Genomic DNA, 23,695 nt, shown 5'->3' with positions numbered 1-23,695 from the left:
GAAGGAAGGAAGAGAAGATGAAAATCAGTAGCCTTTCTGTATACCAATAACAAGGAATCAGATAAAGAGTTCACAGAAGCCCTTCCATTCACAATAGCCTTAAAAAATATATATATATATATCTAGGACTAAACCAAACCAAAAGACAGTATAGACCTTTACAATGAAATTTTTAAATCTTTGAAGAGACTGAGGAAGACACAAAGAGATAGAAAGATCTCCCTTTCCCTTGCTTTTGGATTGGTAGAATTAATATTCTGAAAATGACCATCACACCAAAGGCAATTTATAGATTCAATGTAATGGCAATTAAAATTCTCATGACAGTGTTCACAGAATTAGGGAAAAAAAATCCTAGCCAGGCATGGTAGCACATGCCTTTAATCCCAGCACTCAGAGGCAGAGACAGGTGGATCTCTGTGAGTTCAAGGCCAGCCTGGTCTCCATAGTGAATCCAGGCCAGCTGTGGCTACAGGAGACCCTGTCTCAAAAGGATCAAAAATTAAAAAATAAAAAAAATCCTAAAATTCATATGGTATCACAAAAGACCTGAGACAGTCAAAGCAATCCTAAGCACAAACAGCAATGATGGGGGGAATCACCATACCAGATCTCAAACTATATTACAAAGCTAAAGTTATGGAAAAAAAAAATCATGATATTCACACCAAAACAGACATGTAGATCAACAGAACAAAATAGAAGACCCACACATGAGTGTATGCAATTTCAGCCACCTGATAATTTACAAAGGTGTCAAGAACACACACTGGAGGAAAGACAGAATCTTCAACAAATGGTACTGGCAAAACTGGATCTCCACATGTAGAAGAATAAAATTAGACCTTTATCTAGCACCCTGAACAAAAGTCAACTCCAAATGGATCAAATACCTCAATGTGAAACCTGAAACACTGAAACTGTCAGAAGAAAACATAGGCAGTACCCTACAAGATATAGGTGTAGAAAAGGACTTTCTAAAGTAGATATGAGAAATTAAAATCAATAAACAAGCCTCCTTAAAGTAAAAAAACATTTGTACAGCAAAAGAAACAACCGATCAAGTGGAGAGGAAGCCCACAGACTGGGAGAAAATCTTCACCAGCCACACATCTGATAGGATTAATATCCAAAATATACAAAAAATTCAAAAAAAAACAAAGAATCACGGAAACAAATGACTCCAATAAGATTAGCTATTGATCTGAAGAGAGAGCTCTCAAAAGAAGAAATAAAAATGAGAAACATCTTTAAAAGTGTTCAACATCCTTAGTAATTAGGGAAATGCAAATCAAAACCACTCTAAGATTTTGTCTTACTCCAGCCAGAATGGCTAACTAAGGTCAAGGGAACAAATGACACCAAATGCTGGCAACCATGTGGGGAAAAGGGAATGCTCATTCACTGCTGATGGGATTGCAAACTGGTGCAACCACTATGGAAAACAGTATGGAGAACTCTTAAAAAATAAAAATAAAGCTACCATATGGTCTGCTTTTTCTATTCCTTGGCATATACCCAAATGACTCATCCCACTGAGGAGATGCTTGTGCATCTATGTTTGATGCTACTCTTTTCACAATAGCTAAATGTCCCTCAACTGATAAATGGAAAATGTGGTACATTTACACAATACAGTTCTATTCAGTGGTAGAGACTAAAAAAATCATGAAATGTGCAGGTAAATGGATGGAACTAGAAACTGTCATACTAAGTAACACAGACTCAGAAAAACAAGTGACATGTGGTTCTCTCATTTGTCTTAGCTCCAAATCCTTAGACGTATATATCCCAATGTAACCACAGGAAAAAAATGCAAAGAAATCCTGGAGAGAATGAACAAATGGGAAGTAGGATCCTAAAGGGGATCATAGGAGATAGGTGCTACCAAGGGGAAAATGGGGGAAATGGAGGTTATTTAACTAAAAGGGTTCGGGGGGGCGGTATACAAGGAACCACGGGGGTAAAGGGGAAGAAGGAGCTCAAGAGGGGGAGGATAGTAGGAAACAGGTATTATCAAGAGGGAAATGGGGAAAATGGGGGTACTTTAACTGGAGAAAGAGAAGGGTGGGTTAGACAGGCAAAGAGAAGAGATAAATAATGCTTAGGTAGTGTGAAAAACCTGAGGGAAATGTATTTGTTCAAAAGCCTACTGAAAAACACACACAATATGAGTCCAGGTGTATAGCTGAGGCTATATAACAAGAAACACAGTACCAGACAGGAGCAAACTCCCTCTGAGTTGTTGGTCAGGATACTTGAAGAGACTCCAAAAATAACACAGGACATACTTTAGACACAGGACTTGGAGCAATGGAACTGGAACTGAGCTGGAAGCCTCCTCCCTGAAGACTAGCTCTCATAGTATCAAAGGATACTATGTAGGCTAGTTGAGAAAAATCAAGTAATGGTTCAACCCCAGCTGCAAAGCCTAATAACTACAACATTGGCTAGCACAACAAATTATCTCTATTGGTGCAGTAGTGGCACTTTTATCTTGGGGTAATCAACAGCTACCTAATTGGACTTAAAATACACTCAATGGAAAGGATCTCATGTGTGCAACTGTAAACATAGCCAAATACACATGGGGCCCCTACACATGTGCAGATAGGGGAGGGGGATCTAGATATGTTTAAGATTATGAAATGCATAAAAATTAAATAAATATTTATTTAGTAAAATAAAAAAATACCAAAGGGAAAATAAATTTAAAAGAAAACTTTACTACATGTTTTATTTATATGTGAATGCATATATCTCTGTGAGTGTATATGCACATATGTGTGTAGGTGCATGTAAGTCACAAGAGGCAAGAAGAGGCCATGGAGCAGGAGTTAGGTGTTTGTGAGCTACCTAATGTAGGTTCTGGGATTCAAACTCCAGTCCTCATATTTGATCATCAGGGCTCTTAACATCTCAGACATCTCTCTAGCCCCCAAAGTAGACTTTTATGTGACAATGCTGAAAAGCAGGTGAACCTGGCCTGTGACAATCTGGTTTTTTGAGGCATCTTAGTTGTTCTTTAAAACTATTTTATTTCTAAATTGCCTTTAATTCTAATTAATGTACTGGCACACAAAGCAGTTCTAGTTTCAAGAACTCCTTTTTATTTTTTCTTTTGGTGGTGGGGGGTGTTTTTCTTATTTAGTTGGTTTGTTTTGTTTTTTTGTTTTTTTTTGTTTGTTTGTTTGTTTGTTTGTTTGAGACAGGACCTCCCTGTAGCCCCAGCTGGCCTGGAACTGGCTATATAGCCCAGGCTAGCCTATATCTCACAGAGATCCACCTGCCTCTGTCTCCCCAGTGCTGGGATTAAAGGTGTGAGCCACCATATCTGGCTGATTTTTATATTTTAACATTAAATAGCATGAACAGAAAAATTGTATCTTGAAATAAATTCAGAAAATTACTACTGGTTACTGCCACTGCACTTGGGTTACCAACTAGAACTAGGCAGTAAGACTGTATTGCTGAAGACACTACATATCTGAGTCGTAGAACAAAGAGAAATCAAGTTGGTACTGGCCTTGAAGCTACATCTCTGCTGGCTAGCTTTCACAGTGCTAGAAGGTGCTATGCATGTCACTGGCAGAGAAAAATCAGCAGCAGCCTTACCCAGCTGTGAACTTTGTGAACTCCAGTGGCAACTGTCTTGGCAAAATATGACCAATGGTACAATAGTGGCATGAATATTAGTAACCAATCACCTTCTAATTGGATTTAAGGTCCACGTCACAACAGGGAATCCATACCGGACGCTGTTATCAGGGCAAGAACCTGGGCCTAGACAAACACAAGCCATAAGATAGAACCTATTACTATCTTTCTGCTAAATAGGCATATTATTTATAACTGACTCACAATGACTTACTGTTATAGCCATAAATTAATACATCCCACAACTCTCACCAGAGAAAGTTCTTGTAGTAGACGGTGATTAACAGAGACCCACAAATAGTCAATGTGCAGAAAATAAGATACCACAGAATACTCAGACCTAAATGGAACACCTCTATCACACCTTCTCTGAAAAGCAGAAGAATCACTGAGAAAGAGGGGATGGGAAGATTGTACAAGTAAGAGGTAGTAGATGAATACAAGGAAATTGTGTTGTCTAGACACCGCTGGGTAGTTGCACATATGAACCCATAGTGCTTAATACAGCATGCACAAGACTTGTGCAAACTCAAGCCAGAGAGAGGCCCAGAATGGATGGGGGAAGTGGGCAGAAAGCCCCAAACCTAACTGAGAATCTACTGACAACTGGTGGATGCTGAGGAGAGTCAGTTTCCTTGGTTGGAACCTGGTAGGCTGACCAGACTTCAGGGCATGGACCCACATCCAGAAGTACTTGGTAGGCACGGATTAGAATCAGTGGGTCTTTAAAAAGCAAAAAATCAAATAAATAAATGGATGGATGGATGGACGGAAGGGCAGGTGGACGGACGGATGGATAATGGAAGACATAAAATCAGGAGGGGATGTAGAGGGGACGGGGCCTGAATGTGATCAAAATACATTGTATGAAATTCTGGAATCAATTAAAATTTTTTTTAAAGAAAACACTCAGAAATTTGCCTTAAATCACCTTCCTCAGCCCATTAGAAAAATCAGTGTTCCTGGGGTTCCTAAACTTTACAATAGCTCAAAAGTATCTGTACATTCCAGCAATGTGTGCTTAGTTTTCTGCCAGGACCTATTTGCATTTTCCAACCTTCTGGCATATTACAATAATGAAATATTTCACACATATCATCTACAAATACACTTAAAGTTTAAAATATGAAAAAAAAAAGGCTGGGTGTAACGGTGCTCATCTTTAATCCCAGCACTTTGGAGGCAGAGCCAAGCAGATCTCTGTGAGTTCAAGGCCAGCCTGGTCTACATAGTGAGTTCCAGATCAGCTGGGGCTACAGGGCAACCCTGTCTCAAAAAGACCAAATTAATTAATTAAGTAAGTAAATAAATAAATAAATAGGCTAGAACACAAGGATGAAGCAAATAGCCAATAAATAAATAGCAAATTTAAAAAAAACAGCATAGTTTAGTTTGCTGAAAAGTCATTTTTCCTAAACAATGGAAGTTATCAGAGTTTTTTTGTATTTTATGTGTATGAGTAGTGCACCAATGTCATGCAATGCCTACAAAGGTCAGAAGAGGGCGTCAGATCCCCTGGAACTGGAGTTATGGATAGTTGTTAGCATCCTTGTGGGTGCTGGGAACTGAGCCTGGATGTTCTGCAAGAACAGCCAGTGCTCTTAACTGCTGAGCCATCTCTCCAGTCCCCATGAGAAGCTGTCTACCAATACAAACATACAATCAGACATTCTCCACAAGCAGATAGTATGCTGGACAGATGAGAAGATTTAAAGACAGATATAAGGAGACCACTCAAAAAACCTGAGGATATTTGTTGAGGGCCAGAACTTAGGAGAAATGTAGTAGAAATGAAGAAAACGTATTCAAAACATACCGCACAGACAGAATTTTCTATCATAGCTAAATATTTTAAGCACATTGCAAACATTCAAAAAATATTTGATAAGTGTGTATGCATGTGTATGAACACATACACACATTTCTACAGCAGATATCCAGGAAAGAGCTGAAGATAACTGAGTTTCCAGTGTTGTCTCAATAAAGCCACTAACAAAAACCAAACACGTGCAGGTAGAGAACAAACCCACTTTGGACATACTGACTGTGACATAGGTGCCGTATGGCCAGTAGAACATGCACAAAAAGAAAAGGGAGGGTTTCGGGAAAAAGTACATCAATATAGTGCAGCCGTTTCTTCCAGGCTGGTACATGACTCTCACCCTCCTGCAGCAGAGCAGCTGTGATAATCCACCCAGGACCGTCACAAAATCGGGCCTATTAACATCCCTGATAAAGGGAGGAAGAAGGGTCACAAAGTTCACTAGACCTTCCTAAGGCCCCACCTTTCCATGAGATTCCAACTGCCACTACATAAGAAATAAGTAGTTGACTAGGGTGGCACTTGTCAGTGGTGTACCTGCCTGTGAGTCACCCTGACTCCTGTAAGTCACCCCCAACAAACTCAATAGTTCACCAAGTCAGACTTGCATGGAGTCCTTTGTTAGTCGGTGCCCTCTCTGCCTGCCACGAGGAGATGTTTCTATGCTTCTCCCCATACAGCCATCACTATATAAGTGACTATTAAACCCACACGGGTAGGGGCTGGAGAGATGGCTCAGCAGTTCAGAACACTAACTGTTCTTGCAGAAGACCTGGGTTCAAATCCCAGCACCCACATGGCAGCTGACAACTGTCCATAACTCCAGTTCTAGGGGATCCAACAGCCTCTTCTGTCCTCCGTGGGCATTGCACAACACAGGTATACTTAACCTACATGCAGGCAATACACACATACACATAAAATATAAATAATAAATATTTTTTTAAAAAACCCACAGAGGTAAAGGTGTGACAAAAAGAATATAGAAGAATAAAGGGCTAAAGATGGGAGCCAGCACTCTGAAACCTTTGACATAATGGCATCTACATGTTATTTGTACCCTTAACACCAAGGCAAACAGGCAAAAGTAATGGGACCTGTGGGCTTACACGGCCACAAACCTGGTTAGTTACCAAAGAATTTAGAGAATTAATAAGAAGACTCACAACTCATTCACAGCACCATATCACAGGGTATTAAAAGTTCTTGATAAAGGACATATGTGTGTATGGGATATTCTATAAGGAAATTGAATTGGCCCACTGAATAGAAAGGAGGGAGCCACAAAACAAGTAGGTGTGCATATAACCTAGATTAAGAGACCCAAAACACGTAACAACAAAATACTATGCATCAAAATCTCAACTGGATTGTGGTTCAAATAAAAACGACTATGAGAATTTACTTGTAGGCTATCTAGAAATTTTTAATATAGACTAGAAATTATTAAATTGTGGTTAATTTTATTTTTTAATTTTCTTTTATTACCTGTCTCAAGAAGCTCTTTAGTCTTAGGAGATACAAGTCCAAGTATTTGCGCACAACATTGGGACATTAGCAACTTAGTACAAAATGATTCAACAACAATTAAAAAAATCCTAACTATTTAGAGACATAAAGCAAAGGTAGAAAGACAGTAATAGTTGAGTCTACATAGAGGGTATGTGGATGTTTGCTATCTAAAATTTATTAGCTTTTCTGCTTTTACAAAACTCTTAATAAAATAATCTGAGAGAGGAAACAACTAAGTAACAGAGTTAAAGAAAAGAAAAAAAAAAGCCGGGTGGTGGTGTACCCCTTTAATCCCAGCACTTGGGAGGCAGGGACAGGATGATATTTATGAGTTGGAAGCCAGCCTGGTCTATGTAGTAAGTTCCAGGCCAGCTGGGGCTTCAAGGAAACCTTGTCTCAAAAAAACAGGAAAAAAAACCTAGTCACTGGTACAGAGAAGCCAAGAACAAATACTAATAGCAGGTGGGCAAAACATCACATATAAAGAGGCCAAAGAGGAGAGAATGGAAAAAGAGCTCAGTAAATCTAATGGTTGATGACATTTCATAAGAACATCACTACAGCAAGGACTTTGCAAAAACATTCTATAATTTTACTATATGCTATTAAGAAACTGACTTATGTCCCTTATCCCATTCCCAAATAAGGGAACTACATTACACAATTCTGTATATTCTGTAGCAGCTAACAAAGAACCTTATAAATATTAGGAGCTGAGTATTGCATTGAAATAAACTTAGTAGTCTTAACTAACAAAAAAATATTTCCACGGTAATAAGAAATTCTGGAGAAATTCCTTTTAAAAATATATACTCAACAAGTGCAGTGGAACCTATAGTCCCAGTTTCTTGGGAGGATGGGGAGGGATTATTTGTATCCACAATCAAGACTAGGACGGGCAATATATCAGGAAAAAGGGAGAGGAGGGATGGTCTGGAGATATACATAGTTCAATGGTAAAGCTTTTACCCAGTGTCTTAGTTTCTTTTCCTCTTACTGTGATAATAGACCCTAACAAAACACCTTAAGGAAGGAAGCATTGATTTTAGCTCACAGTTCAAGAGACAGTCTATAATAGAACGCAGTCAAGGAAGCATTATATCCACAGAAGAGAGCAATGAATGCATGCTGGTGCTCAGTTGACTTTCTGTAGTTTATCCAGCCCAGGATCCTAGCCAAAGAGGCATGCCACCCTAGGTGGGAGAGTCTTCCTGCTTCAATTCATGCAACCAAGAAAATCTACCACAGGCATTCTCAGAGGTCATCTTACAGGTGATTATAGATCTCATCAGGTGGTCAAATAAAATTAATCATCATTTCTAACATGCACAAGGTTCTGGGTCTGATCCCTGTACAGAAGAATTCCAAAAAATAAAACGAAACATATCTTGAAAAATAAAATAAAAATGACAGTGATAATTACATTAATATTTTCACCGGAAAAGAAATCATGTCTAAAAATTCACCAGAAAGCAACTACTTCCTGCTGCAGGGAAGAAAAAAATATAAATATTTTGTCATCTTCAAATTAGCTGTCAGACCAGATAGAATTAGATCATTAGATCAAACAGTACTTGGGTCTGGTTTGTCTGTGGTGCTGAGGACTGAAACCAAGGCCTTGTGCATGCTAAGCCTGCCCTCTGCTACTAAGCTATACCCCAGCCCAACTCTAGCTTCATTTGAGATTTCAATCTTTATGAACTCATAAATGTCAGTGAAAAACACTCAAAAAGATAATTAATAGTCAAGATCAGGGTTGGAAAGTTGGCTCAGTGATTAAGAGCACTGGCTGCTCTTACAGAGGACCTGGGCTCGGTTCCTAGAACCTACATGGCAGCTAACAACTGTCTACAACTCCAGTTCCAGGGGATCCAATACCCTTTTCTGGCCTCCTCAGGCATTGCATGACACAGGTACACTTACATACATGCAAGCAAAACATTCATACACAAAAAATAAAAATAAACCCAGCAGAGTATGTTGGTGCACACCTTTAATCCCTGCACTGGGGAGGCAGAGGCAGACAGATCTCTGTGAGATCAAAGCCAGCCTGGTCTACCTCATGAGTTCCAGGCCAGCTGGGGCTACCATGAGAACATATCTCAAAAAAAAAAAAAAAAACCACAAACAAATAAATGAATAAATAAATCCAAAAAAGAGTCAAGGTATCAAAATCAACACTTACATTTTAAACGTATCTTTAATTTTTCATCATCAAAGGTTCTGCCAAACACAGGCCACTGAGGCATCTCTCTTAAAATGGGAGTTTTCACATATTTTTCCTAGCTGATCTTAACCACTATTACAGATCTCCTTCCTAATACAGTAAGTAAGGACTCTTGCCATCTAATTCTTCATCATTCACAATCTCTGGAATATATTTACAAGAAAAAAGTGACTTTCTTTAGAAAGTTTTTCTTGAAACTTTAAACAACATGGCACATAAATCATAAGGTCAAGCCAAAATGTCAGATATGTTCTTCTGAGAATGGCGGGTGAATCATGCTGCATTATTAATGTGTGTGTGCATTACCACATTTTATTTAATTTTATTTTATTTTTTGGGTCTGTTTGAGACAGGGTCTCCCTGTAGACCCAGCTGGCCTGGAACTCACTATACAGACCCGGCTGGCCTTAAACTCACAGAGATTTGCCTACTTCTGCCTCCGGAGTGCTAGTTGTGGGCCTCCACACCTGGCTGCATTTATCACATTTTAAAAACCAAGTTACAGACCATTTTACTCATTTCTAAATTATAAAGCATATTATTTTTGCATCATACATAAACTAAAATAGCAATGGAGAGAATTTTATTGCCTTCTTTATGCTTTATGATTTTTCTAAAACAATTATTAACTATTTGTACAGGTCATTTTCTTTCAAAAGTTACCATAGAGGTTGACCTGAATTCATCAGCATTACAGACATGCTGATACACATCTGTATTCCCATCACTTGAGATGGGAGGATCAGTAGTTCAAGGTCATTCTCACCTACATAGTAAATTTAAAGCCAGTCAGAGCTACAAGAGTACCTTGTCTACACATACACACACACACACACACACACACACACAAACCTCAGGCAAATCTAGCCTAGCCCAATCAAATGACGTATTTCGTACAAATGTCAAGTCAAATATCAAATTCAAATCATTAAAATGCTAAAAAAAGAAAAAAAAGAAGCTAATTAGAAACTATTTTTAAATGCTACCCATTTAAAAACAAAGATAGGGCCGAGCATGATGGTGGCGGTGCACTGCTTTAATCTCAGCAATCAAGAGGCAGGCAGATCTCTGAGAGATCAAGGCTAGCCTGTTCTAGGACAGGTGAGGCTACAGAGAGACCCTGTCTCAAACCAAACAAACAAACAAAAAATCAAAAGTAAATATCAGCAATGATAAGACAACCTGCTCTTTATTTATAGTGGAAAAAAAATTTTTTTGGTCTTTTTGAGACAGAGTCTCCCTGTAGCCCCAGCTGTACTGGATTCACTATGGAGACCAAGTTGGCCTCGAACTCACAGAGATCCACCTGCCTCTGCCTCCCAACTGCTGGGATTAAAGGTGTGCACTACCATGCCCAGCTGAAAAGTATTTAATTTACCATTAAGTCAACTTCAAAACACAAATCAGTACTAATACCACAACGCATTTCATTATAAAAGTTGCAATAATAGCTACATTTACATGGTACTTAACACATGGCAGAAACTGATCTAAAGCTTCAAATATTAACTCTGTACTCCCCCCATGCTCTACAATCCCACCGTACACTGAAAGCAGAGAGGGTCAGTAAACTGCTCGAGATTCCAGAGCTGGTGAAGGGGAGGGTTCAGTGTTCAAACATAGTGGTTTGGCTCCTGAGTCTATGCTTCAATTCCCACAGCAGTTATTTTCATTTTTTTATATTTCCCTTCTGAGAAAAGAACAGCATGTGTCAAGGCTCAGATGCAAGAGGGCATAATACATCTAAAGGCTGATTTACAGTACGGGAAAGCAAATAAAAACTGAAGAAGAAACAAGTAGGACAAAATGAAGTAAAATAGGTAAGTTAAATTAAGGAACCTGAACTTCATCCCAAGACATAAAGGTAAGAATTTTAAGCAATCTATGCACCAATGAATGGTTTGGAGGTATGAAGATAGGATAGCAAAAGTAGTTTAAAAAAACCTGGAAGTAATTTAAGTGAGGGGTAACAATAGTCTAAATTGGGATGGTGGCAGAGGGAATAAAGAGTGCATGGATCAGAAAGATAATTATCTAAACGGAGATGTCCAAATGCCATTTAACCTATCTATATCGTAAAAAGGAGACAGAAGTATGAAATTAAAATTATGAAAACAGGAAGGAGGAGGACAGAATCTTGAAGAGTATCACCTTAAAACAATAATCCCACCATATGCAGAATGTATGTTACAGGTTTGGGATGTAGCTCAGTTGGTATAGTGCTTGTCAACATGCACAAAGTCCTATATCCAATTCCTAGGACCAGGTAAAACTAGGCATGATGGTCAATGCTTGTAAACAGCACCTGGGAGGTGAAGAAAGGAGAATCAGTTCAAAGTCAATGTTGGTTATATTGCAAGAAGCCAGCCTGAACTACTTGAGACCCTCTCTCTCTCAAAAAAAAAAAAAAAAAATTGCCCAGCATGGTGGCACATACCTGTAATCCCAGCACCCAAATATTCAAGAGGCAGAGATGGATACATCTCTGAGTGTTCAAGGCCAGCCTGTTGTCTACATAGTGAGTTCCAAGCTACATTAGGGGTAAGATGGTGTAAGTGGTTAGAGGCACTTGCACATGGGCCTGACAACATGAGTTCAATCCCCAGGACCTACATAGTAAAAGGAGAGAATACACTTTTGAAAGCTGTCCTCTGACTGCCACATGTGCCCCATGGCCCCTCCCCACATATATATACACACAATAAGTAAATAAATGTAATAAGCATAGGATGAGATGCAAGACTGAGATTTCGGCTAATATAGTCCAACAAAAATAAAACATAATGGGGTCAGCAAAATGGCTCACTGGGTAAAAGTGCTTGGAGCCAAGCCGGACAACCTGAGTTCCATCCTTGGGATCCACATAGTAGAAGTTGAGAATCAACTCCTGAAACTCGTCCTCTGACCCTGAAAATGCACATGGCACAGACACATACAAATTAAGTAAATACATACATAAATAAATATAATTTTTTTTAAACTTTAGCTCTTTCATATCCTGGCTCCAAGAGGACCAGAAACAGAAGAAACAATGGCCACTGCTCCGAAAAGGGGCCATGGTCATGTCTAGTCAGTTGAGCTAAAACTGAGCCCTGTTTGTGACGAAGGACAAGGCCATTAAGAAATCTGCCATCGAAACAGGGCATGGTGGCACATCTGCCATTGAAACACAGCATGGTGGCACATGCTTTTAATCCTAGCACTCAGGAAGCAGAGGCAGGCAAAGCTCTGTGAGAAGAGGCCAGCCTGGTCTACATACTGAATTCCAGGTCAGCTGGGTTATGGGGAGACTCTGTCTCAAAAAAATAAATTTGTCATCAGGGACATTTCCAAAGCAAGTTTCTTTGTATCTTCAATGCTTGTGTGCTTCCCAAGTCCTAGATCAAGCTGTATCACCCTGTGAGCTATGCCATTCATATCCCAAGATGCCAAACCCCACCATAATTTAGACCTAATGGTACTGCCCCAGAACCTCCACCAAAGTCCGTGTAAAGAACTGGCTTCATATGAATAGAAGAAAAACCATCTTCTAGGAAAGATAGAACAAATTTTTAAAACAAAACATTTAGGCAGGAGGATCAGGAATTCACATTCATCCTCCACTAAGCAGAGAGTTCAGGCAGTCTGGGCTATAAGAAACTTTGTCTCAAATAAAAAAGAAATATTGATAAAATAAAATTAACATTCTTGTACAGGTAAGTTTTCAGGTGTATCTTTGTAGTGAGCATGATACTTTGCTGCTAACAACCAACTCTTTGATAGACTAATTAATTAGATGACATTATTGGCTATCTACCTTTTCTAGTAAGACAGACATTCAAGTAAGAATCCAAAATTCCGTTTCTCACTCAACAAGTAGCTATGTGCATCATAGTACATATTTGGCACTATAAAATTTGTAATATGCTGAAGTAAATCTCTGCAGTTCACATGAGTGGGAGAACTAATGTATACATTGCTAAATATGAGGTATTGTGTAAACAACTGCCTAAATACCACTACTCAAAATATTTTTATAATATCATTTAATTCTATAGAAGTTGAAGGGAAGGAACAGAGGAGACAAAGTCATTCTATAATCTGCTTATGAACAGAGGCCTAGATTCAGTCCCCAGTACAAAAAGGAGAAACATCAAAATATTGCCTCATTGGTTATAACAAACATACTAAAGAGAGATGCTATTGTGCAAAGGGAGCAGTAAGGGAATATGCAGGAAGTGCACTTTCTACTCAGTATTTCTACAAAACTGAATGTGCTATATAAAACTAAAGTCAGGGCCAGCAAGATGGCAGAGCGGGTAAAGATACTTACACCAAGCCTGACAACCTGAGTTTGATCCCAGGGACCAACATGATGGAAAGAAAGAACTCCTGCAAGTCATCCTCTGAATTCTACACATGCCCCCCCCCCACACACACAGACACTCATATACACATAAATAATAAACAAATGAATGAATAAATAAATGTATTTATTATATTAAACAACAGAGACTGGAAAGATGACACCACTGTTAAGAACACTGCCTGCTCTACTAAAGGACCACAGTTTGGTTCCCAGCACCCACATGGTAGCTAACAATCATCTGTAACTCCAGTTCCAGGAGATCTGACACCTACCTCTGGCCTCCGCAGGCATTGCTCACACAGGTACACTTATATACATGCAGGCAAAACACTCATACACATAAAAAAGTAAAATAAAATTTTAAAACAATTTTTAAAATATTTTTATAAGCATGTATTTAATCTCATCTTCCTCAAAGACACTGAAAAGGACTAAAGGGTTAGATGGGAAGTCTTCTTATGTTCTGATGAGAATAAGCTATTAAGATTTTCAATTTTAATAAAATAACCATATAATATTAGCTAACTAAATCTAAGTATGAATAATTCAAAATGATAAAAAATAACTACCTTAGCAGGGCATAATGGTGCATGCCTGTAGTCTCAGCACTTGGGCAGCAGAGGCAGGTGGATCTCTGTGAGTTCAAGGCCAGCCTGGTCTACACAGTGAGTTCCAGGTCAGCTGGGGCTACAGGGAGACCCTGTTTCAAAAACAGACCAAGAAAATAAAAAAATAAAAAAATAAACTACCTTAGAAAAGGTCTCAAGGAAATTATTTTAAATTTACTATTGATAAATTAAAAACAGCCACTGAAAAAAAAGGGCAAAAGATTTTCAGAAGTAAAATTGTAGCTTACCATAATGAAGAACCTGAAACTTACTTATTGCCTCTAGTTAAACTATAGGAGGAAGTGAAAGAAACAGTGAACTTCAGTTGGTTGTAAAACAGAATGATCCTGTGTTGTACACATATTGGAGACTAAACAAATACATAATACTCAACCTCACATAAACTGTCCCTCCTCAATTTAAGGTGCAATGTATAGCCACTTGCTTGACACCTTAAAAAACATAATTTCCAAAGGACATAAAACAATTACTCTAAAATAAGAAGTAAATAAAATTAAACAAGAAAGCAATTACTCTAATTCTCATTCATAAGCTATCTAAAAACTAATCCTATCATTAATTTTGACTAGGAGTACAGCATTATGTTAGCTGCTATAGATCTTTTATTAATAATTTTTGGGAGGAGGGAGGGAGGGAGAGAGGGAGGGAAAAAAAAAACCCTAAACCAGGCCTAATGACACATGCCTTTAACCCCAGGACAAAGAAGGCAGAGTCAAAGAGCTCTCATCTAAGTGAGTTCTAGTCTAAGTGAGTTCCAGACCAACCACGGTTAAACACTGATCCCCTATATCAAAACTAAAACAAAAACAAAACCCGGCTCACTGGGTAAAGTACTTGTCATGCAAGTGTACAAGGATGAAGACTTGAGGTCAGAACCCACAAAAAAGCCAGATGCATTACATGAGTATCTGTATTCCCAGAATCCCCAGAAGCCCATAAGCTAACCAGCCTGGTGAATGACCCAGGAAAACAACAGAGACTCGAAGTAGAAAATAAGGACCTACACCTGAGTTCCTCTGGCCATGGTACATGGATGGCCATGGCACATGTACATCTACATTCATACATACAAATGTGAACACACACACACACACACATACACGCAGCCACTTAAAAAAAAAAGTCCAAGGAGCATGTAGATTAAGTTCACAAATAGTTGTATAAATTCATAAAAAGTAGTATTTATAATATCTGGCACATAAATGGCAAAATGGTCTCTTTCTTATAGATTTATTTTACGGGCTGGAGAGATGGCTCAGTGGTTAAGAACACTGAATGTTCTTGCAGAAGACCCGGGTTTGAATCCCAGCACCCACATGGCAGCTAACAACTGTTCATAACTCCAGTTCCAGGGGATCTGACACCCTCCTCTGACCTCATGGGTATTGTATGATATGGGTGCACTTACACACATGCAGGCAATACACACATACACATAAAATAAAAATAATAAATAAAATACTTTTTTAAAAAAGATTTATTTTACTTTTAATAATGTGTATTTGGCGGCAGGGGAGAGGGCGCATATACACTGGATTCCCTCTGGAGTCAGAATTACAAAATGTTGTGAGCTGCCCAATGTCAGTGTTAGGAACTGCACTCAGAGCCTCTGCAAGAGCAGCAAGCACTCTTAACTTCTGAGCCATCTCTCTAGGCCTGGTTTTTGTTCTGAAATCAAAGAAACATTGCCCAAGAAAGATGTCAGAATTTCTGATCCTAATCACATCATTTTCTTAAAAAGTAACTCATTTGAAAGGTCTCTATGAAAACATATTTTACAAGTATGTGGGATGTGTTTGTTTCTATACTAAAACAAGAACAAACTTGAGAGAAGAGCATAGTAACACATTTGGAAAAGAGAGATAATTAGCATATTAGAAACTAACATTTCTGGCACATGGACTCTAACATAAGAATGCCTATCCTCCAGTCATGAGTCACGGATTAGGCTGCCTCTCTATTTACTGTGAAGCAATCTTTCAGTAAAAGGAGCCATAGAGAAGAATACAAATATGAATAATGACTTGGACAAGTTCCCAGAAGAAACCACAATGCAGCTAACTCCAAGAAAATTATACAGTGCATATTATACAATATACTAATGTTCTCTTTTCTTAATTACTTCCAATCTTCATTAATAGCAGAGAAAATAAAACTTACTCTCTAGTTCTATATACTTTCTAATTTTTATTACATTTATTTATGTGTGTGTGTATATACATGCTGGTGTGTGTGTGGCAGTCAGAGAACAACTTGCAGGATTTTGGTCTCTCCTTTTAGTAGGTGAGTCCTGGGGACTGAACTCAGCAAGTACCTTTACCCACTGAGCCATCTTACCAGTCCTAAAGTTTTCTATTTTTCATAGATTTTAGTAACAATGAATAAAAATATATAGGAATTGACAAAAGTTGGTGGTAGTGATTCATTTAATTCATCATTATAAGTTATTCTGTGGTGATACATAAAGCCCTCACCTGCTATATACCCACCCCAGCACACACACACAATGACACCAGAAGGCAACACTCTCTTTACCTTCTGCTGAAAAGTCTGCTACCTCCAACGCTTGAGGTCCATACACGAAGGCCTCCTGGAATCTATGAACACAGCAGAGGCAAAAGGCAGAGAAGTTTATGTAGATTTAAAGTTACACTGCCCAGGACATAAAATGCCAAATGCCTATCTAAATCTACATATCTGCCAAGGAAATCAGATTATAGATTTTACAATGAACAAATCAACTCTTGACAATGAACAAATCAACAATGTATTACGAACATCACCAGGCATTATATATTATACAACTAGTTATGCAAAAATACCAAAAATTGAGGGTAACTACTATACATATGCTTAAAAAAAAAGAACCCATCTGATTTATGCTACTGGAAAAACTAAAGAACAGAAAGTATGAATTCATATATACTGAAAAGTAAAAAGCTTTTTAATTATGTGAGAAAGGCAATATATGTATGTAAAAAATAAAAGATATTAAACAGAAAAAATAAACCTCACAAAATGGAATATGCAGTTCTAGAGTTCAGGGCACATTCTCTTCTTAGAGCCAGAAGTTACTGGGAATGTAGGACAAAAACAATTTAAAACATGCCAGGAAGGGGACAAATGCAGACGAAAACATAGGAAAGTAGACCATAAAGCTAACGCTATTCCAAAGACAACATTTAATTCTGAGGTAATGCTGAAACGAGGTGAATAAGCTAGGGAGTCCAGAGAAAATGTTCCAATACATAAAATAAAAATAAACATGGAACATGAAAGATTTTTCAGAAAGCATTTCTAAAAAATATTAAAGAGTTAATCAGGTAAAAAAATTTAGACCTCATAATTTATTTCACTTTTTCTAGTGATAGGGGTTTAAAAAAACAAAGCCCAACAAAAATCTAGGTAGTAATGTCAGCGGTTGAGAGGTTGAGGCAATAGAGGACTGCAAGTTCAAGGGCAGCTCAGGCTACATAGTAAGACCCTGCCTCAAAAGAGGGGGACCTCCAAAATATATTTATTAGCTACTAAAAGAGAGCATGATACCTCTGTATAATACTTAAAAATCTTTATAAGTATCACCAAATAACTAGAAAAGAAGAAAAGAGCATTGGCTTAACACAGTGATATGTGAAGGAACAAACACAAACACAGTATTATAAAATACTAGCCCTGAGGTCAGGTGACTAGAATTTAAGTTGGATCACTTACTTGCTTCATGGCATCAGGTACTTAATCTCAGTAGAACCGGAGTTGTTCAATGAAGACTCCTTTACCATCTCATATTTATGATGAATATCAAATGAAATTAGGAACTAAGAATGGCATAAATTGCTGAATGCTATATTTTATAAAAATGTAAGCCCATGCATTAAACTTATATTACAACTTAATAGAAGTTGTCAATTAATAACCAGCAAGATTATAGTATGTCCAACCAAGAATTTGAGGAGGTATGTGAGGAAGCTCAAAGAAGCAAATCAAAAAGGCTGATCTGGCCAGAATCACCTAAAAGAGTTCTCAAGGATAAATGGCAGCCAGAAGAGCAGAGTTCCCAAGTGTGACTGTTTATTACTAATAATGGCAATTTGGTCCACATTACCTGCCTCAGCGGTTACCCTCTCTTAAATCCTGAAACAACCTTCCAGACTGCACCCTCCTCTAAAGCTGTGCTTAAGCTGTTCTTAGCATTCTAAGTTTCCAGTGGCATAACTCTGAAGTACAGCAATTTCTTGTATATAGCATGTATTTCTAGAAACCAAGGAGTGAAAAATCTCATCCAATAAAATAACAGTAACCAAAGCCTCCACAATCTGTAAGATATGACAGCCAGCTCTGAGTTCTATAGGTAGTAAATCATCTGGTTTTTACAATGCTGACAAGGTACTAAGACTACCCTCACTCTATAGCTGAAGATATAAAACATGGGGAATATAAGAAAATGGACAAAAACATAAAACTAGAAGCAATTCAAATCCTGACCACTCCATGTTCACAGTTGCTATATCATCCAGTCTACTGAATTAAAATTACACAAACTAAGCACCTATCTATATGCAAAAAGCCAAACAACTAAAAATGTTCATTAAGTTTTAAATTGTTATATATTGTATAGCATTTGCAATATTTTCTTAAAAAATAAAATAATTGTAGAAAATACATAACAAAATGAAAAATGCTAATAATGCTGAAGTACAAGTATTTTGCCAGCATACAAAGCATTGGGTTCAAACCTTAGCAACTCAAGAGGGCAAGGGTGAGTATTTATGATATAAAACTAAGAAACTGAAATTTTTAAAATAAAAGGCCAAAGCCCAGTGTGGTAGTACATGCCCAGAAGCAGGCAGATCTCTGTGAGTTCAAGGCCAGCCTGGTCTACCTCGTCCAGGCCACCTGTGTCTACAGGGAAACCCTGTCTCAAAAAGACCAAAAAAATTACATAAATAAGGGTCTGGAGAGATGGCTCAGCAGTTAAGAGCATCGGTTGTTCTTGCAGAAGAGCCAGGTTTGAATCCCAGCACCCACATGGCAGCTAACAACTGTCTGTAACTCCAGTTCCAGGGAATCCAACAGCCTCTTCTGTCCTCTGCGGGCATTGCATGACACAAATAAACTTACCTACATTCAGGCAATACACACATACATATAAAATAAAAATAATAAAAAAATTAAATTAATTAATTAAAATAAAATAAAAGGCCAAAAATTAATGTAACATTAATAGTAGTAAGATTTTGAATAATGTTGTTTTGGAGGGGGGATTTTGTCTTTCAAGCTTGCTAACATTTGGTTATACGATTCATTAAACATTCTACAAGCTTACAAAACAGAAAAGAAAAAGAGAAAAAGAAGAAGGAAAAAAAAGGAGGACTGGCAAAATGGCTCAGCATGTTAAGGTACCTGTCAGCAAGCCTGTATACCTGGAGTTCAATCCCCAGAACGCACATGGTAAAAGAGAATGGACTCCCACAAGTTGTCCTCTGACCACCACCCACACAAAGAAACATTAAAAGAAAGAAAAATCTCATGCTGGATTTGGTGGCACAAGCCTATAATTCCAACATTTAGAAGTTGAGGCAAAAGAACTGCTAGTTCAAGACCAACCTGGTCTACAAAGCAAGATCCTATCAAAAAAACAAAACAAAATAAACACTTCAACATAATGATACTATCTCACATCTACTATGACTATTAAAAAGTTAAAAAAAAAAAAAAAAAAGACCTCACAACTTTAATCCCAGCAGTAGGGAGGCAGAGGTAGGCAGATCTCTTGAGTTCAAGGCCAACCTGGTGTATACAGTAGGCTCCAGGAGGTGAGACCTTGACCCCCTTGCCCATCTAACTATTGCCTTTCAATAGTCCTTACCCAGATCTTCTCAACCTTCAAAAGAAATATGTAGCTATAACAGAGCACATATATTCAAGCAACTCTTATTAAGAGGTTCATGAAAGGATGTGACATAAAACTCAGTATGAATGTCCTGATATGGTGGCATGAGGCATTTCAATGTGACAGAATTTTAAAATGCTCCCTCTGATGGTGAAAATTATTCAACACAAAGATGAACAAACAACATGACATTTCCTTCTGTGGGAATATTTTTAAGTCCAGACTGTTTAACAGAGGTTTTGTTAAGTAATTCAGTAGCCCTTGTTGTCAGTGATAAGACACAGCACACCCTTGTGAATGCCAGAGCCTACTCACAGATCCATTCAGCTCTTAATTCAAAAAGCCTTTCCCAATGACTTGGTCAAGTGGCTCATCTACCCCAACCTGAAACTGATGTCTCAGAATAAAAGTTTAAAGATCCCAAGAGGAACTTTGTAAAATACAAAAGCTAATGCTATAGGCCAAAACAGGAGCGAATCCTCAAGAGACCCTGTTATTCTTAGCTAGCAAAAGGGGGAAATATAGTGAGAAAAAGAAAATGGCATGATATAATAGCTCTTAACTGTCACAATTCTGTCCCAGCTTCTACACTATCCTGGTCACTTGTCTGTCTTCACCTGACTCTCCTCTAACTGGTTACTGAATCCTGCCTCTCAAATACCCTTTTGAGTTTTTCCCCCAGCCCTGCCTGGTCTACCCCACAGCTACCATTAAGAACATACTCATCACTGCTCATTTGCACCCCTCTAACAGGCTCCTGCCTTCACTTGCAGTCCTTTGCCCTCTCTATCATCCATATTGTTAAAAAACAGATCATGAGGGGTTGGAGAGATGGCTCAATGGTTAAGAGCACTGGCTGCTCTTGCAGAGGACCTGCGTTTGGTTCCCAGCACCCACGTGGTGGCTAACAACCATCTGTGACTCCAGTTTCAGGGGAGCTGATGCCCTCTTCTGACCTCAAGCATTGCACAACATGGGTGCACTTACATACTTGTAGGCAATACACTCATACACATAATTTTAAAAAATGAATAAAATATTTAAAAAAAAGAAAAAGAAAACAGACCATGAGATTCCCCTCTATGAAACTACACAAACCATGGGCAGCGGTTATCTTTAGTAAATGACATTACAAAAGTCTTATGCCACTGTTTTTGTTTGCATTTTGTAACACTTATTCCTTTTACAATCTGGAAAGAAAAATAGTTCCCATCCTGGGAACTACTGGAATCTACTCCATTTGGAATGCTTTACTCCCATTCTCCACCAGGTTAAAGGCCACATTCTTCAGCCAGGCCCACACGATCATGCTTTACTCTCCCAAATGCATTCCCAACCTTCACCCTGAGTGCTTACTGAATGACTTCTTGTGTTTCTTTTCTTCATAACTGTGCATGTTTTTGCTTCCTCTGTATATGCTACAGCAACATTTTAAGAATCTTGAGTCCGTTCCTAAAACACTAGTTACCTCCCACTAACAGTTATCATGAAACACTAATAAGAATAAAGTCTTACTCATCTCATCTCACAGCACACTATTCTCAATGGTAGCCTAGAGTCCCATCACCACTCACCATAAATTCTTCTAATCAGGGCAACTGATGTTTTTATTAAGGATAAAAAGAAGCACACCGTGCCCACAGCCTATGAGGTGATACAGGAGGGGAAGAGCACAATGCAGTGCTACGTTTGGGGAGGGACAGCAATGTAGAGAAACATAAGACCCTTCTTAAATTTGCAGCACAACCTTTCATAGAGTAGACAGCTTCTTTGAAGTGCTACAAATTCTTCCTATCAAGTAAAAGTACAGGAACATTAAATCTGAAAAAAGCAGCAACATCTCCTCACACCCTTTGTCACTTAACAGAATTGGTTGCTTTTGTGTCTGTGTATGAGCGCTAAATCTGTTTAATGGAATGGTTAATCTGGAGATGTCAAAGAATGTGTCAGAGTTGGTTTTTACTCTAAAAAGCTCAACATTTTATTAATTTAATTATAAATAACTTTTAAGTTTCATGTGTAGGTGCTGAGGATAAGTTACACGTTAATGTGCTTCTGAAACTACTATTTTCCAGTGTATATTTTTTATTAAATTTTTGTGTACTTCATACAAAACATCATAATCATCTTAATACTCCCTATAGCCCCCCCCCAAGATTTAATGCATTCTGTAATGTATGTTAAGGCCTATCAAGTCAAGTTTATGTACCCAGATTTCCCCTCAGTGAAATTTTATTTCTAGAGTCTCTTTAAATAAGATCCCCCATCCAGCAGTAATCAGCTGTCAATAGTTCTTCGGCTAAGGGTGGGGTCTTCTATTTCCCCAGTTCATATATATGATATATGTATAAACATTTTTATTGATCTTTGTAATTTCATACAACAGTTCTTAATCAAATTTAGACCCCCACCATACATGTCTCCCCCATTCCTCCATAGGACCTCAAGTACTCTGCCATACATGTTAAGTCCTATCCATTCAGACATTTGCACCCAAATGTCCTTATCTACAGTCAAGTATACCATACACCACTCATCAAAGAAGTTTCTTTTTGCAATAGATGGAGGCTACTGCAGAACTGCACATCTGGTCAGACACAGAGAACATATATCTGAGAGATGCCCAGTACTAGGTGACACATCTACAACTGAACCTCTACAACTAAGACTCATGGAATATAGCAGAATAAGGTGTAGAGGAAAAAAACTAATGCATCCCTCAACTCTCACCAGTAAAGCTTCCTTATACAACAGAGTCCAATGCATACAGAAGGCCACAACTGACCAAGTTTTAAAGAAGAGAGTGCAGAGTGTAGGATAGGACTCCTATATGGAAACTCATCCACCCACAACTCAGGGATCATTTCAGAAGAGGGGACAGAAAGATTGTTAAGAGTCAGGGCTGATTCATGATCACAGGGAAACAAAGGCTTCCAGGCAACTGGAAGCTTGCTCATGTGAACTTGTGACAATGGTGGTATTGAGCACAGAACCCATGCCAACTCAATTAAACAAGGGCCCAAAGAGGAGGAGAGAAATAGGTGGCGGGCCAGCACCAGACTGAGAACTATTGGAGCCTGATTGCTGCTGGGGAGGAAGAGTTATGTCTTACATACAATCTCTAGTTTTTTTCTTTCTACAGTTTAAAAAAGTACCATCATAGCCAGGCGTGGTGGCACATGCCTTTAATCCCAGCACTCAGGAGGCAGAGGTGGGTGGATCTCTGTGAGTTCAAGGCCAGCCTGGTCTACATAGTGAATTCCAGGCCAGCTGGGGCTACAGGGAAACCTTGTCTCAAAAAGACAAAATAAAGTACCATTATAAGGATTCAGAGACTGTATGTAACTTAGTGATATTTCTTTCTTTTGACTATAAGTTTAATATAATTCTCTATTTCAAATCATGAAATACTGAAACACGATCTAGGTTTTTAGGTTGTTTTGTTTTGCTTTCCATTTTTGAGAAAGATTTTCACCGTATACCCCCAGCTGGTCTAGAACTCCCTGTGTGAACCAGGCTGGCCTTAAACTCACGGAACTCTGCCTGCCTCTGCCTCCCAAGTGCTTGGTATTAAAGGTACATGCTACCAGGTCCAGCAAGAACTATGTTT

General features: G+C 38.4%; 1 protein-coding gene across 3 annotated transcripts in view; it reads right to left on the bottom strand.

The window, feature by feature from the left end:
- Cdk19 (cyclin dependent kinase 19) overlaps positions 1 to 23,695 on the bottom strand; it is a 218,973-nt gene that overhangs the window by 172,227 nt on the left and 23,051 nt on the right. The window contains exon 2 of one of the 3 annotated variants that reach the window (XM_029555722.1): positions 16,731 to 16,792. The exons of the other annotated variants lie outside the window; for them this stretch is intronic. The gene's annotated coding sequence lies outside the window, so the exon portion shown is untranslated. The remainder of the gene's footprint in view (positions 1 to 16,730; positions 16,793 to 23,695) is intronic. 3 annotated transcript variants of the gene reach the window in all.

This window comes from Nannospalax galili, unplaced genomic scaffold (genome assembly GCF_000622305.1).
Source record: "Nannospalax galili isolate Female #2095 unplaced genomic scaffold, S.galili_v1.0 scaffold646, whole genome shotgun sequence".
NCBI lineage: Eukaryota > Metazoa > Chordata > Mammalia > Rodentia > Spalacidae > Nannospalax > Nannospalax galili.
This window is presented reverse-complemented; position numbering and strand designations above follow the sequence as displayed.